Source organism: Haliaeetus leucocephalus, unplaced genomic scaffold, assembly GCF_000737465.1.
Source record: "Haliaeetus leucocephalus isolate CR32 unplaced genomic scaffold, Haliaeetus_leucocephalus-4.0 Scaffold830, whole genome shotgun sequence".
Taxonomy (NCBI): Eukaryota; Metazoa; Chordata; class Aves; order Accipitriformes; family Accipitridae; genus Haliaeetus; species Haliaeetus leucocephalus.
The window spans coordinates 1,121,848-1,138,485 of record NW_010973266.1 but is presented as its reverse complement, the minus strand read 5'-3'; positions in this window follow the sequence as shown (position 1 = coordinate 1,138,485).

The following is a 16,638-nucleotide window of genomic DNA, read 5'->3' as shown; positions in this document are numbered from 1 at the left end:
CACCACACAAATGTTCAGTTACATCTTTCCAATTCTCCATACAGATTTTCTGACAAGCGCTGAGAAACTGTGTGAGTTTCCCTTAGAACTATGACAAAAATTTAACATAGGCCATACGACATGTAAATGTTGAAGCTTTGCCATCTTCCCCTGCCTCTGTCGCAGTTGTAGCTAAAAAGTGTTATGCAAATACGTGAGTTTTCTCTTCAGGAGCTCAAAAAATAGTAATGTAATATCAGCTTCACTATGAATCAGTTTTTCTTTTTTCTTCCCCAAAACAACCTCACAAACTTCCATTTTCTTTCCCTTTAGAAGTTTTCAGTCAAAACCAAATCAGCATAAAATGCAGACTATACATTGGTATCATTCACAAAAAGGGAGCGGGAGGTGGGCAAAGATGCAGGTCCCAGGTCCCTCCAACCCCACCAACAGCAACCCTCTGTCATCAGGAAGGATTTTATTTTTCCTGGGGAAACAGATCTCCACCTCTTGCCTCCTGCAACAGGGTTATTGCATTTAACGTCATCATATGAATGTCATGGCCAAAGAATTACATATTAAATCTAATCTAAACCACAAGCTGTGGAAATCATCAGAAGTTACCCATGACCCACCTGGCAGCAGAAGGAGGAGAGCCTGTATGGAACCCAATTAACTTTGGGAACATCTCTGGGAAGGGAGGTTTGGCTTCTCAGTTCTCCCTGCAGCAGAAAAAACGTGGAGTTCAGATGTGGTGTGGAAAGGCTGCTACTGTGTGACAGCCCACGGTGTCCTGATGCTGCGAAGACTTACAGGAAAAGCTGAAGTTTGGAAGCAATTTTTGCAAGTCTGCATGTCCCTCAGTGTTAGGAGACAACATACTATAGTGCAGATTTTATTTCCTTCTGAGATTTAAATAGGTCAAGTCCTTCAGTGTCATGCAGGAAATCGTACATTCCCACAATTGCATTTCAGAATGTATAATCAGCCCATTTAAGTATTATCATTACAGAAACGACAGCAAAATACAGATTGATAAGTACCTCAGCTTACCCACACACACTTGCACTTTAATGCCTGTAAGCTATTCCAATATTCAAGCTCTTTGCTTTATATTACTGCATTTCAAACATACAGAATAAAAATTGGATTAATAATATGCTGAAGAGGATACTTTGCCACCGTGCAATATGTGCTATGCTTGGCAGCATACGAGATGCACGTGTCTAGATGAATTACTAAAGATCAGGAGTTAAAATATTCAGGCATGATGGGAGAAAATACAACACACTGATGGCTTTCCGATGCCTTTAATAAAAACACAGCGATTCTAGCAAAGCGCAATGTAGCAGTATATTCCCTTAACAAAAATAATGACTTAGAGAAGTAAAAGAAGTAGATGGTAGAAAGGGAAGCCAAAATATATCCAGCAAGTCACTTTGTCTAGGACAATAATACACCTCTTAAATTTTACATCTGTACCATCCATCCAAATAAGTTGCTAATACACAAGTCTATCACAGACTGTAAGTCTGGTAGAAAAGATTGGAAAATTATGTTAATGTGACTCGAGCTGAGAATACTAAACCAAAACAAACAAACCAAAAGACAGAACTTTGCCACCACAGAGGCTGTCATGCATGGAAATAGCAATATACTGCCAAATACAAGGAAAGACACGTTCACTACTGAAGTGGGGGGAAATAGCCGATAGGCACACAAAGGTGGGAAAGGGCCCTCCTGGGCTGCTCAGGAGCATCCCCCCAGGAAAGCTCACAATACTTTGTCTGCAGGGTGAAAATCAGAGTAGTAGGTGTCTCTATCTGCTTACACGAACTGGCACTGGCAAAAGACATTGTAAAGTAAAAAGAGTGTTCAGGTGAAGGCATCTGTCAGAGTCAGGTTTCATGGTGTCATACGATATATCAACCACTAAATCAAAAATGGCACTTGTTGTTTAGACTCCAGTTAATACCCACCTGATTCAAGGCAACATATTGTACATATGTAGCCATATGGAATAAGTTTGCTTTCTTTTGAGAGATTTCATAAACAAATAAAAAAACCAAACCACAACAAACAAATAAAAAAAACACAAACAACTCTCCCATCTCCAGAAAACACCTTTGAATAATGCGCTGACCCAACCCAACCACCTCTCAGCCCCCTCCATCAAATGGCATCTACAGTGCCATTTCCCAGTTTGGAGAATATCGGATATTTTAGTATTGCCCTTCAGGACCCTGGGCTGTAATCCCCCCTTGCCGGGGCCAGGAGCGACACCCTGCACCAACACCCTTCCCCAGATGCCCAGACATGGCACGGGGTGCGAGCACCCACTGCCTCAGCACCCGCTGCCAGGGGCACAGGCCATCTTGGGACATTTTATGGAAAACCATTGGGAGTCAACTAATACATATCTTATTTCACTTCAAAAGTTCTGACTAAAGAATAAGATAAGCTGAAGAGGATAAGCAGGGTAACAAAACCAATCTGCACTGTCATCTGCACAGACCCAAGAGTGATTCCCAGATAAAATGTCAGTGCTGGAAGCACCAAGGTCAGGAGGAGATGTCCAGCCCCATGGCAAATAGAGAAAACACCGGATCGGGAGAGAGCTGAGCTCGCAGCCTGCCACAACCCCGTCAAGCAGGAGGATGCAAACGTGCCTCAGGTCACCTTCCTTCATGTTTTTGGGACCCAGCCCATGCCACTGCCATGTGAAAGCATCAATAGGGAAGGCACATTCTAGGAGGATTAATCAACATATGGAGTGCTTTAGCATGTTTTTCCTTCGGGCAGTTCACCCAAATCCAGCGGGCTGCAGTCACCGCGCTGCCAAACCTTGACTCTTATTGATTGCAACAGAAGCCAGAGGAAGCCACAAGAAATTTTGAAGCGACAGGGCTGGCTGGGCTCAGCTGCCCGGGCAGCAGCACCTGCACATCCCAGAGCCCCAGCACCTTCTACAGTGGGGACATGTGGTGGAAAGGACACTGTCCGCATGGCTCGGTGTGGGTGGTAGGGTTCAACAACATCTATCAATAACTCAGTGCTACTGAAGTACATTCTCTTTTTGTAAATATTTTTTTCCCCTGTGTTCATGGTAAGCTTACAGTTTACCCTGTGCTCTGCAGCTCTGCGAGTACTGTCCTCCTCTTCCACTTTTGCCTCCTTGGCACTTAACAGATGTACATGAAATTTCAGTAAACTGTGAAATGAACTGTCATTCAACAAAGCTAAGCTTTGAATAATGTGTGCCTACTAATACGTATTGCCATCAGCTTCTAAAAAACAAAATCCTCATCAAAATCAGTAGGTCTTTCTGAAAGTTTAATTGTAGAACAGATTTTTAAACCTACAGACTTGATTTTGCCACTCCTTGCCAAAGAGGGGTATTCATAAGTGCAGAAGTCAAATCCTTTCCACTCATCCTAATGACAAATGCTAAGAAGAAGAAAATGAGAACATTAAACCCTACTAAAAGGATCCAGATGACTTACTATGCTACAGTTTTTATTATTAAATTATATTTTTCCTGCCTGAATAAAATTAGGATGCTTAAATGCTGCATACCAGTGATCCTGATTAGTTGTATGTCTTGAGGGATGTCTGAACGATTCAGATAACCAGCGCTTGGGATTACATTTAATTTCTATATGAATTTTGGATTCAGGGGAAACATATGAATTTCAGATTATCCAAAACTTGGATAACAAGGTTTCATGCATTCAAGGCTTGCCTACATTAAGGAGTTGCCCAAAAGCTATTCTGCATTCTATGTGTAATACATCAACAAATGAAAGATAGATTTAGAAAGAAGTTAATAATGTTGGAAAGTAAGCAAAAGAGCACCTATAATGAAGTACATTTTGCATGTAATTCAGAAATAAGAGAAGTGCATTAACCTGCTGGGTGAAAGTGCTTCACAATTCCTCTCTAATTGGATTCAGACTGGAGACGCTCCAGGCCTTTTTGCATCAGCAGGGATTTTACTCCACAGGTAAGCCAGCTCGCTTGGAAAAAGTGGCAGCGAGGAGACTTTATGGGGAAGATGCTGTAGCTATGTTTTATTTCTTGCACATCCACGTGTGCAGTGAGACTTTCCGAAGGACCTAAATGGCCGTAAAGGCTCAGCCATGTTCAGTGCTTTTGGGAATACTATCCTTGATACATGTATGGCCAGTGCAGCTTAAAAGCAGGGGTTTACAGGAAAATGCCCTGAAATCTATTAGAAGTACTACTACTACGCGGGGAACTTCAGAGAGCATCTAGTGAAAGCAGGTATTTTCTGACCTCTAAAATATTGACATCATATTAAAAATAACATTAGATAGCAGATCACAGAAGAACTTAAAAATATAAAATTATGGCGGCTCCATAAGACAAACGCTAGATCAGCAGCTGGACTCACACAAACACTACACCGGTACCCCAGAGGTGACACTGGCACTGCCACCCGCAGCACGTACCGGGCAGAGGGGAATGTGCGACCCAGCCAGGACCCCTGTTCCATCAGCAGGGGCAGAGCCGCTCCAGAGAGTTTCCAAAACTCAGTGTGATAACCTTTATAGCAGTTTATTTGGTCTGAGATAAAAACAGTCCAGACACAAATGAAGACAGCTGTCATTTGAGCTGGCCGAATGCCCCTTGAGCTGTTATATTTTTTCTTTTAAGAGAAGGAAAAACAAAACCCAAGAAAGCAAGCCAGCCCTGACTTCAGACCAATATTGGTAAAAAGCATTGGCTTTCATTACACTTGAAAGTTTTCCCCCCCACACACACAGTTTGTCAAACTTTAGATACAGCTTTCAAGGTGTATTAAGAGTATGCACTTCCATGCCTTTGAAATACCATATTTAAGAGGTTAAAGATAGTATTTACCAGCATTTATTTTCTCCAAGTGGTCCCAGCTTTTGATATTTTGTCTCTATATTAGATGCTCTCACCTCTCACCATCAAGTAAATGTGTCATCTTCACCACAGTCATTTCTTCTCACTCCATCACAATAGCAAAGATCCTGCAGGCCAAATAAAAGACTGCTTTACACTATTAAAACATCTTGGTCCCCAAGCAGTGCTGTAACACACACCTGATTCTCAACACTCACACCAGAGACTCTGCAACGCCCACACTTTCTTAACCAGAAAAAGGAAAAGGTGATTTTAAATAGGATTAAATTAATTTCTCCTTAAGAAAATAGATGGGGTGTTTAAAAACTGGAGTAATTGCAGTTACACAGGATGGAGGCTGAGCTCGACTAACTGAAAAATTGACCCTTGGTAAGAACTGAAGCCCCAAATACCTGTTTGCTCTGCTGGCAGCTGTGCTGCCCAAGGATCAGCGAGCCAGATGGGAAGACACAGATGCTGAAAAGCCAACGTAACTTTGCAAGTAGACAACAGGGAAAACACAAAGAGGAAAAAAAAAAAAGGTTGTCAATATTAATGGAACATCAAAACGTCCAGGAACATCGACACCAGGTGATCAAAACAAAACAACCAAACAAAATCCCCTGCCAGTGAAGAAGCTGCAATAAATGTGAGGTAGCAGCAGGAGTTATTGATTTCAGCCCTGGCTGCCAGGGGAGGCAGGCTGGAACAGCACAGGCTACAGACATATTTGAAGCAGTAGAAGTAACTCACTGCATGTTCTTCCGAGACCCAGCGAACCACAGAAGTACTTACGCATGGCTGCTCTCCAGCATCGCGTCTCAATGACAGTCAGCTCGCTTCTTCATCAAAACGTGACAGATACAGCTTACTGCATTGACTTTATAACTTCTTTGTGGTTTGGTTTGGGGTTTTTTTTTTAAATGCTTTGCCATTTACTCTTACTTCCATTTGTTTCAACGAAATGGTGATGGTATAAGCACACAAGAAGAATCAAACACAAATTATCTGAGTTTATCAGTTGGCTACTACTGGAAGGTGGCAAGTTTATAGGAGAAATATAGTGGGTGGGGTTTTATTTTTTCCTGTGCTAAAAAACAAATAAAACCCCAAAGTTTGATCCCATTCTTGCAAGCAGCCAGTAAAAAAAATATTTTTGAACTTGTAGCAACAAGTTGAATTCAGTCAGGCAGGTGGACAATAGAGTCTGCACCCCACAGCCTTGGCTCCGCACTCCAGGAGCGGGGACAGGGATGGGGACGGAGCCACACGAGCCCCAGTCCACCACCCTTTCCTGCAGCCTCAAACACATCTCTCCCTGTCAAGCTGCTAAATAAAAAATTTTGGTTCTTGACTGGATTATGTGAGGCATGACTTATTTGGCGAGTCCAGTTTGAGATATTTTATCAAACAAAAATATTATCTTTACCCCTTATAAATCCAAGCTGCTGCTGTTCTGCCGACAGCTACAACATCAACAGCATCGCATTGATGAGCCAGAGCAGACCCAAAGACTTCAGTCTAGAGGGACTGAATTACCAGCAGGATCAGTCCTAAGGAGAAGGAGATCCTCTTTGCCTCTCCAGCCCCGCTTGGAACAGACATGGGGCAACGCTTCATGGAGCATGGGAGCCAGAGAAAGAAAGAATACGAGAGTGGTCTGCTACCCGGTATAGGCAGGTAAACACAACCCAGCGAAAAAAACAACACAGATTTTTTTTTTTTCCAAGGAGAAAAAAAATTAGTTCTGGGGTTCTTATTTAAAAACTGAAGTGAGAAGACTGCCTAAGCCAGAGTAGTTTGTTGAATTTGTTAAAAATGATGACACCATTGCAATATCATCATGTAATCAGCTGTGTCACAACAGCAGAGCCCCCAGGTGTCATAGGGAGTTTTTACATTATTTGGTACTGTGTTTTAATAGTTTCATTTTAATAAAACAAACCTCTTTCTCATTCATTTAAGATAAAGTTAAGGTAAAAGCAGACAGACTTACAAACATAAGAGGTGAGAAGAAAAAAGTTAGATTTATATAACATCAGTGCTGCACCTCCCTGAAATAACGGCCTGTTACTGTTCACACCAAATGTGCTTCTGACAAAGTAAATAAAAGCAAATGCCTGCAAGGGGCAGTTAAAACCCTGTCCCACAGAGCCACAAGACTACAAGCTGTTATTACCCACTGAGTTAGTCAACACTGCAAAAAATAAACTTAACCAAAAGAAATACTACCATGAAACTGAAGGACACAGAAAGAGAAAGAGGTTTGGCAAGAAGCTGCCTTGAGATACAGTCTGACACCAAAAGCACTTTGAATACCTAACCTTCACTTTTAAATCTTTTTTCCCCTTTAGAAACTTGAGCTTCATGATGAAAATCCCCATTTGCCCTGTTATTTCTAGCCACCTCACTGCCTAGTGGAGACACAGCAAGGGCACAGCTATACTGGCAAGACTCAGGATGCTGTCAGGTACGTACTGGTCCAGAGCAGGCTCAGCACTGTCTGGGTACCCAGATGTGGGCACATCTGGGACAGTGCCTGATGTACCGTAGGCAAAATGAAAATCCAGCCCTGAGCTGTCCTTGTCATCTCTAGTGCCTAAGATCCATCATGAAGACATTAGCATCTGCTAGATTACTGTACAAAAGAAGAAATCAACTCCCACTAGATTAATTTAGAAAAAAATAATCTATATCTCTCCCTTGATATGAAATATAGAAAGTAGTATGTCCTGTCAAAAGCAGTCAGTGTTTCCTTCGTGGAAACTGTATGCATTGCCCATTGCTGTTTTCCAAGACCCATCCCCCGGACTGCCTCCAGGCTCAAGGGATTTCCAGCTGGACCCCAGTCTTACCCTGTGCTGAAGCAGAAGGATAATTTTAGCTCAGATTGCATTATATAAGAGACTCAAGATAATATACCGCTTCTGGGAAGGAAATGCACAAATGTATTTTAACATTAGGTAGCAAAAAGGAACAAACAAGTAAATTCACGGAGAGGCATGATTAATACAAGAATCGCTCATGAGTCAGCTTAGTTTACTAGTTTTTCCAATGCCAAATACATTGAGCGCTGTGTCATATTGTGGCATGCAGCAAGCAGTATATCTTCTACTGTTTTAAGAGCCAGAGGAATAGTTAATGTAGACCTTTAGTGCATGGTCAAGCTCGAGCAACCTAAAGAGCAGCAATTCCTCTCCTATTAGTCAGGGAGCACAGTCCTGGAGAAGAGAGACATGGCCTTGGTTTCCCAGGCTGTACAACACCGAAACATGGACTGGAGCCAAGAAACTCTTCTTGCATTCATCACAAGTTTCCGTAGTCTCAGACAAAGAAAGCCTCCACAAGAAAAGGTAATTTAGGTCAGTCAGATGAATGTATATTAAAAACACAGAGATAGGTTTCAGAAGTCTGGATCCAAAAGCCAAAGTATAAATGAAATGCTTGAGGAAATATTATTTACACATCGTGTTTTCAGAGAGCAGCAAAACATTGTTCTAAAATGATGTTTCTAACCCCTTTTGATAAACTGTGTATACAAAGAATAAATTTAAAGTTAGATCTGTGAAGGCTGTCAAAAGCTACAGCATTTATTTACAGGAAAGAGGAACAATATTTTGACTTCTCTTGAGCAACCTTTCAGGAAGGGGAGCTTTTTGTGACTTAAATGTACAAAGAAATGCCACATTAGTCAAAGGTCTATTTCCCCACTACAACAGGAGCATTACTTTGCAATGACCTCCAAAAGGCCTCTATTTTTCAGTGTGGTTGGATCGAGCGTAAAGTTAAAGCCACTGCTAGCCTTAGCTGGTCATGTCTAAGCAGCATTTCAAAAGGTGCTTTTTTTTCTTTTGAAAAGTTATATGAACCACTTTCTAGTATCCTGCAATTATAGATTTGCCTACTTTAGGATGGCACAAAACACCTCATGTAAAGTGGAGCGATTTTCTTTTGTGAAAATCAGTTAGGGAGATGATAATACAGAAAGAAAGCAAGTAAAGCAAGATGCACACACCGTAGCCAATAACGTTATTACACGAACAATTTAAAGAACAAAGTTTTCAAAGACCACATAGGGACAGTCCCATTGAACAGGACAAACCCACAGCTGAGAGAGCACCTGCCAGGCCACTTTTACTGCCTTAATGTTTACATCTTCCTTAATCAGAGTAGAGCTTCACTGAGGGTCTTGCTCAGGAATCACATGCTAGTAAGAGAAATAAAAAGCAGAGAGCACTTACCTGGAGAGAGACACGTCATTCGGACACCTCCTGGCCAGGTTTGTTTTCCCTGCCAAAGGGACCGGGCAGTTTTAGGCTGATGCTCCCCAGAAGCATCTCCACAAAGTGGCACTGACCCACACGACGGCAGCAGCTCCCATTCCCTCTCCCAAGAGGCAGTTGCAGAGGTAAAAGGCAACAGCCCCATCGGCAGCTGTCAGACCTGAAAGGGTTCAAACCTGCCCAGCAAAGGCAATCCACCCACACCTTGCAGCTCATCACAGGAGCACAGCACAGCTGGAGGGACAGAATTTTGAAGGACTTCTGCAGCTATTACAGCTATTTTTGTTTCTTTACTTTTCAGGGGTATTGACACATTTGTTATGATAATAAAGCTGCATTTTTTTTATAGTTCCCGAGAGGTTAATTTGGTGGGATGGTGTTATCTTGTTTGTTAGACTTGATTTTTTAGACAAGACCTGAGATACCTCACTTTTATTTTGTGTGTTGAACAGGCTTCACATAGGTGTGCAGCAGGTCTACAAACAGCATTTATTTCCATGCCCAGTCCATCACTGCCACATTCCTTCAACCTTTCTTCCACATCCTTTTTATGACTGTAATTGTGTGATAACTATAGGGTGTAGTGTTGCTGCATTTCAGTGAGACTGTAGACCTATTTCTTGCTTGAAGCACACATCCATGCACAAGCATAACTTACTTGGTTTTCTCTTCCAGAAGAATAAATCTTATCTTACCTGAAAAGCATGAACCTTTTTCTTTCCTTCATGTTTAATTACCTCAAGTCATCCAGCTGAAGTTAATCTAGTTCAAATGGGGGTGACCATACTGCAAAACCACTATCCCAGAGTGATGCGATCAGCAGTACCGAATGGTTGAATTAGCATCTGATGAGCTGTGCTAACATGAATTACAGCACATATCCATATCCCAACGCATCCCTATTTCAGGCTCAGCAGGACTCCAGCTTCAGCCTCCATTCGTTGGTGGGTGGGTTGACTCAAGTTTCAAGCACCACTTAGCTCAAGGTTTTTGTCTGTAGGCAGGAGTTCAGCAGCAGCAACACTGAGATTATATTTTGAATGAAGGCTTCAATGAAAACATGCTTCCACTCTTCCTTCTTACCCCAGATTTAATATATTTATTTTGTTGCCAGCCACACTTCAACCACAACTACTCGGAGTCTATTGGCCAAAAGCTGAATCTGATTTTAAATTCACAGTTCCAGCACACAAATACTGGAACCAAGGAAATAGATATGCTGAAGACCCAGTTTGGGGACTGTTCCTGCCATAAATCCTAAAAAGTTAATTTAGGAAAAAATCTTTAGAATTATATTCTTTATAATGGAAAAGTTATGAATTTGGTTAGTATTTGGAAAGACTTTAATTTTGTCTTTCAAATGTTGACTGAGATAATACCCTTGTGATTCAGGAGCCTTAGCACTTCCCAGTGGAGGCTGATAATTTGTCTTCAGTAATGGTCCACCCTACTGTTCTAGTTTCTGCTCCGATAATATGTTTATTGCAGCTTGTGGAGTGCTATGATTTATTTATGTTATGACCCTAGTACTAATAGATATGAATGAATGGGAACCAGAGCAACACACTCATGTGATCTTCTAAACAGTGCTGTCCACAGCCATCCTTCACTTTCAGATGCTATGGAGAGTTCAGCTGCTACAATGCTATTATTTTGAAAACAATGTTTCTCTGAGCTCTTCTGTCCCTTGGTATTTACTATAAAGTGATTTTTTAATTCACTCCTGCAAACTCAGACTTCTCACAACCACCCCTTCTTGGGTGCTGGTGGTGAAGACGCAACATCCCTGAAGGGATACTGGCAGACGTGACATCTTTGGAAGAAACAGGTGTGAAGGGAGCCCATACTAGTTTCTCCTCCAATATTTGTCAGAATTCAGAAAATCTGCTGGGTGAGAAATTAATGCTGTTAGACAAGACTGGTAGTGTTGCTCTTCTCACTGTCCTCAACAACAGCAAGGGAAAAAAGGTTGTGTCATCAAATATGTATAAAAAAAGACAGATACAGAGGTTTGAACTAAGCCACAGATGCTTTGGCATGTAAAAGCCTCTATATCATCTTTAATGGCAAGTAAATTTTACTGGGAGCACTCAGAAGACTGGCTATTTATGGCACAGGTGTTGTGAAAGAGGCAGGTACATGTCTCCATGACACCTAATCCCGACTTTTCCTGCTTTCAAAGTAGGACTCAGACCCAGGTTTCACGGATGGTCTGTGCTTTCCAGGATGGAGCCATATAGGATCATTCACAATAATTTGGGGGAGTGGCACTTGCAAGTCAATGGCTTCCCCTTTGCAGCAATCCCACATCTGCCTGCAAAAAACCATGACAGCACCAGGAAGGCGCCATGAGATGACAGCAACCGCCCTGGAACTGGGGACAGCTTAGCAGGAGAAAATGATAGTGCTACAGCTGCTACAGCTCTGCTTGGGAAACCCTGTTTGATTCTTGGCTACTGAAGTACTGAATAATTGATAGGGAAGGAAACATTTTTTTTTTTAACGCAGCGTGACTTCATCAGGTGATTGTACAAAATAACTCAGGCTCTATTCCTTTGTCTCTTGACATTTGATTTTGTACTACACAGCATGTTCTGCTCTTCACACGCAATCTCTCGACACTGGCAAAAGTGAAATATGACTGATGTAGAACATAAATCAATACAAACTAATCCTAGACAAATGTTCAGAATAAGAATATTTGCCACCTTTTTATGTCGTGATTTATAAGTTTTACTGCCATTGCCACTCTTATTATGCAATATGCTCAAGCTTAAAAACTACTAAGAGGGCTGTGTGCTCTCTAGTGCAAGGACAGTAAGTAATGAACTTGAAATTATCAACAGACTTGCAACGTCTAAACTTGTGGGGGTTATACAAGCTGCAAAACATTTGGCTGCACTTCAGCAAAGACTTATTTTATAGCCTTTAGTAGTAAAACTCATAAGCAAGAAATACGCTCAATTCCCAGTCCAGTTAAATATCCAGGAAACCCAAGAAGCAGCTCGAGCCTGCAGCCCAGAGGACAACCCAATAAAGTTTCATGGAGGAGTACGCTGCTCTGCACTCCGGCTCAGGACCAGACAGGGCAGAGGGGTCTGCACAAGTTTATGGTTTTTAAAGAATGTAAAGCTCATGGTAGAAGCTAGAAGAGAAGCACAAAGAATAAGGTCATTCTTTGCACAGGGAACACAGAGGTTTTCCTCCTGTCTTCCCATATCACAGTCAGAATATTTCATTTCAGCAGAAGGTCCAGGGAGTTCACTTTTAAGAAGGAAAGGGCAAACTAACCATTTGGGTCCAGATTTCTCAAATATACTTAGGTTCCGGAAAGTGGAATACTCATCTATTAAGAGCTAGCTTTAAATATACTCCACAAGACTGAGTGTGCAATCAACCACCTTTTTTTCAGGACTGTTAATATATTTTACATGTAAAAGGACCAGAACCCCCACATTCCCTGTGCTGTTCCCCATTGCAGTAATATTTCCTCCTGCTGTTTCTCCTTATGCCAAGGGACTCTGAAGCCTTTCCCACAGCAGGACAGGTCAGGGGTCCCTTTCCCAGCAACCAGCAGTTAGTAAATCAGGCAGCTCCCAAGAGAGCGAGAGGTGTCTAGTTGAAACTACTCGGGCAGAAAAGACATAAAGTCTGTTCTTCCATATTTCATCTCAGCAATTTACCACCAAACAATTCTGCAATGAAGATGATAAATTGAAGGAAAATAAGCAACTCATCTTCTAGAGGGGTCATGTTTTCTGAGTCTGATTTTGCAGGTTTTGATGGAATATGTTTTGAGAATAGTTAATAGTCAAGCCTGTTGGTTAGGGGTCTCGTTGCTGGGTTCCTCCATTCAAAGTACAGCTTCAGGACCTTGAAGAAGAAAGCAAAGGCAATAGAGAATCTCCGCAGTTTAGCACGGCTGGTTCTACACACCAGCTAAGCAGATGTTTTCAGAGTACATATATGTGTGTGCTCAGCCATGTGCATTGAAGTTCAAGCACGCTCTCACAGGCATACTGTTACCCTTAACTTCTCTGCAAGCATATCACTTCCCCTTGGAGTGCAGCTGCAGCAGTCTAATGTGGGTACGTGCCTGCTAAGGCCCGGATCCCAGGAACATGCACCAGTCAGTTCAGCTTTACAGAACAAATTATGATCCGTGTAGACTGTATAACTGCTTGAAAGTTAGAAATAAATCTTCTCCTGTGCTGCCATTTCAACCAGCAGCAGAAAGGCACTTGCCAGTGACCAAGCCTTTCAGCAGCCACATGGACCTTCCCCCAGCAAGTCTCTACCACAGTTCACATCTAGCTGTGAACATGGGGCCTCAATGCAAATTTGTATTGCAAGAGTAAAAATAGAAAGCACAGTTCAAGACCACACATCACCAGCAAAAGAAAAGATAATTTTCCTGGAAGTGCTATCAGTAAAGATCCTAAGAAGCACCAACGAACTTCATTTTTTTTTAACGTCTACATTAGCTCATCCATTCCCATCTCTTACAAATTTTCGGTGGTGATTCTGTACTTTCTGCACTTACTGTTGACCTCTTTCCACTACCTCCTCGCAATATGGGGCTGTTTGTCAGTAACAAGCATATTAATAACTTTCAGCTGACAAAGCACTGCAGGAGCCATCATTATACAAATCCCATATACCTGAAGCAATGCAAAATGAAATACAAGCTTTGAACTTCAAGCACAAGCAGATGATCCACAGCCACCAGGGCTGCTGGGGCAGGGAGAGACAACCAGGGTCATCACAGATAAAACGGACCCATGCAACACAGAACATCACAAAATTAGAAGATGCATATTATTACCTCCTCCTTCTCTTTATGTGTTCCACTGCAGCAGCAATCGTGACAGTCCTCAGTAAGGTAACTCAGGTACTGAAGCAAAGCAGGCTGCAACATCTGCTCTGTGCTGGAACAACGGCTGCAGGACGCAGCCCAGAGCTGACAGTCCGCTCCCGGAGCGACCGATCCATCAGCACCTGGCACCGTCTTGCTGCAAAGAAACACCAAGTCACGAAATGAGAGGTTGGGAAGTCACTTCAGAGAGGAAAAAAAAAAAGGTGGACAAAGCAAGGCAGGCATTCCTCTTAGAGAGATACTTTAAGAGCACCTATTGCCTCATCACCTAATGCATTGCTAATCTTCCTGACCATGACAGCACCTCTCATTAGGATTAGCTGTCCTTTTAGAAGAATGCCACATTTTTAATAGCAAAATCTCTGTTCGTACTCCTTTCTGGAGCTCTGATAAGCTTGTCCTCTGTATTGCAGTAAAATTAAAAGGCAAGGCCCTGTTTTCTTCCTTAAATGTCTTTTTGTTCAATGCTGTGACAGGTACACTAGATTTTTTCCCCCATGTACATCATTAGGTGCCCGGGGGACTGCAAAGCTGGGAAAGTCCAATACCTTGCCACTTACACTTCTGATTCTTTCAGTTCAAAATTTCGTGGGTTTTTTTGAATGGTTATTTGGCAGGGGGATATACATTATTTCATACCTTTATTTTTCCACTACCACAGTGGCTTAGCAATGTGCTTGCTGTCAGGGCCCTGAGGGCACTAATAAGCCCCGATGTCCCTGATCAGCCCCCCTGCCCATGGCCCAGGACCCTCTCTCAGCCCAGCCCCACCACAGCTCTGGTTCCCCTCACCAGGTCACACCAAACTCTGAAATTCAGCACATGGAGCTGCATGTGCTGTGGCAAACTTGATTCAAGTTCTGAAGAAACATGGAGAAATGTAGCAGACTTAACAAGAACTGGTTACCAGCAGCGCACGCAGCTGGGCAAAGTATTGTTTCAACAGTCCCATTAAGCAGAGTAATAAGAGAAAAAGAAAACGCTACTGTAAAAAATACGTGCAATCAGATGTGGGATACAAATTTTAAGGTTTTGTGTCATTGAAGACTTAAAGAGGAATAGCAGGAGCAGGACCTCCCGTGTCCTGGTTGTCCTTGGACAAGCACAAGGAGTATTTTAGTACAGTCTTTCTGGAGCAGCCACACTGGAGAGCAACAGTTTATCCATCAAGAACATTAACAAATTAGTGCTTGTACAGCAGAGATGGAGATTTTTGTCAAACCTACAGCTATAAAAAGTCCCATATTTTATTCTTTCCAGCTAGCATCAGCCCATCACAAGCCATTTCACACAACTGATAGAAAAGGTCTTACAGCCTCCCGCAGGGTTTCTCTCTCCATTTGCAGATACAGGGGCTATTTCAAATCTCAGCTCCTGATGCAAACTCATTACCAGTGTGGGGAGATTCACATCTGCTACTGCATCTGACAAATCACACGTGCTTGGGAACTGTGTGCATTTTATATTGAGCAATAATTAGGTAAATTGGAAATAATCCCAACAGCAGACACCAGAACCAGAAGTTCTGTCTTAACACTATAGCTGTAAACCCACTCCTCAATGCAGGCTTCCTCATCCCTCTCTACCTCCACAGAACAGGTCCTCCAGGCCCAGCAGAAGATTGTGCCAGAGTCCCAGAGGATGCAGGAACTGTTTAATTTGGAATTTAGGGTCTGGGCCCATACCTGAGTGGCTATGCACTTAGGCAGAAATAATTACAGTGACAGGGGGAATTTTCCATCTAAAGAGATGATCAACAAGTTTTAGGTGCTACCAGTATTAGGCAAGCATCGAGAAGGGAACTATCAAACCATGGTTTTGCACTTACACAACAACTGTGTATTTATACCTACATCTTCGCTGGATCAGGTCTGGAGTCACCCTGTCATTTCCTTTCAAAAATCTGCTGCTCTCCAGGACTGGACATCATAAAACTGAAGCAGAGTACTAAGTGGGCAAAGGGAAACCTACAATTTGTATATATTTGCTGTATTTTTAAAATTAATTAGTGCTTTACCTTTGTGACTATTCCAAATTGTTCCACCATCTCTAGGTAGTTTAATAATCTTTTCAGAGAAAAATTAGTCTCCTCATACACCAGTTAATGTCAAAACAAGGTGCTTGCAAATCTAGGCTTGTTGCCTGTTGAAAGCAGTAACAGATGTCCTTTCTGATCATTATTTGTTGCACATATGAACCAGCTACTGAGAGGTTCTAACTCACAGATGCATGCGTTTGATGCTTCCATTTCATTTGGAAATACTTCTACTGGCCAACTGCAGTAAGAATTGATTTTGTAAAACAGATGGAGATTATCCTACTGATCACTGGTTCTTAGTCATAGTTCAGAATATTTTCTGTGCTGTTCCTCTAAAGTATATTCATGCAAAACAACCACATTAAAAACCCTCCTACATTAAAATGTAGTAAATGTTTGATGTTAACCCTTAAGAGCTCCCAATGAATTAATGGATACTGCTGATTTTGACTCTTAACTACTCCATTTTGACATTGGAGTTGAAATGATATGAAGAGGTGCATACTTACTCCAAGATAAATGCTGGTAGTGGAAAGAAGACATAGCTCATGCAGGGTGTTGGGCAGACA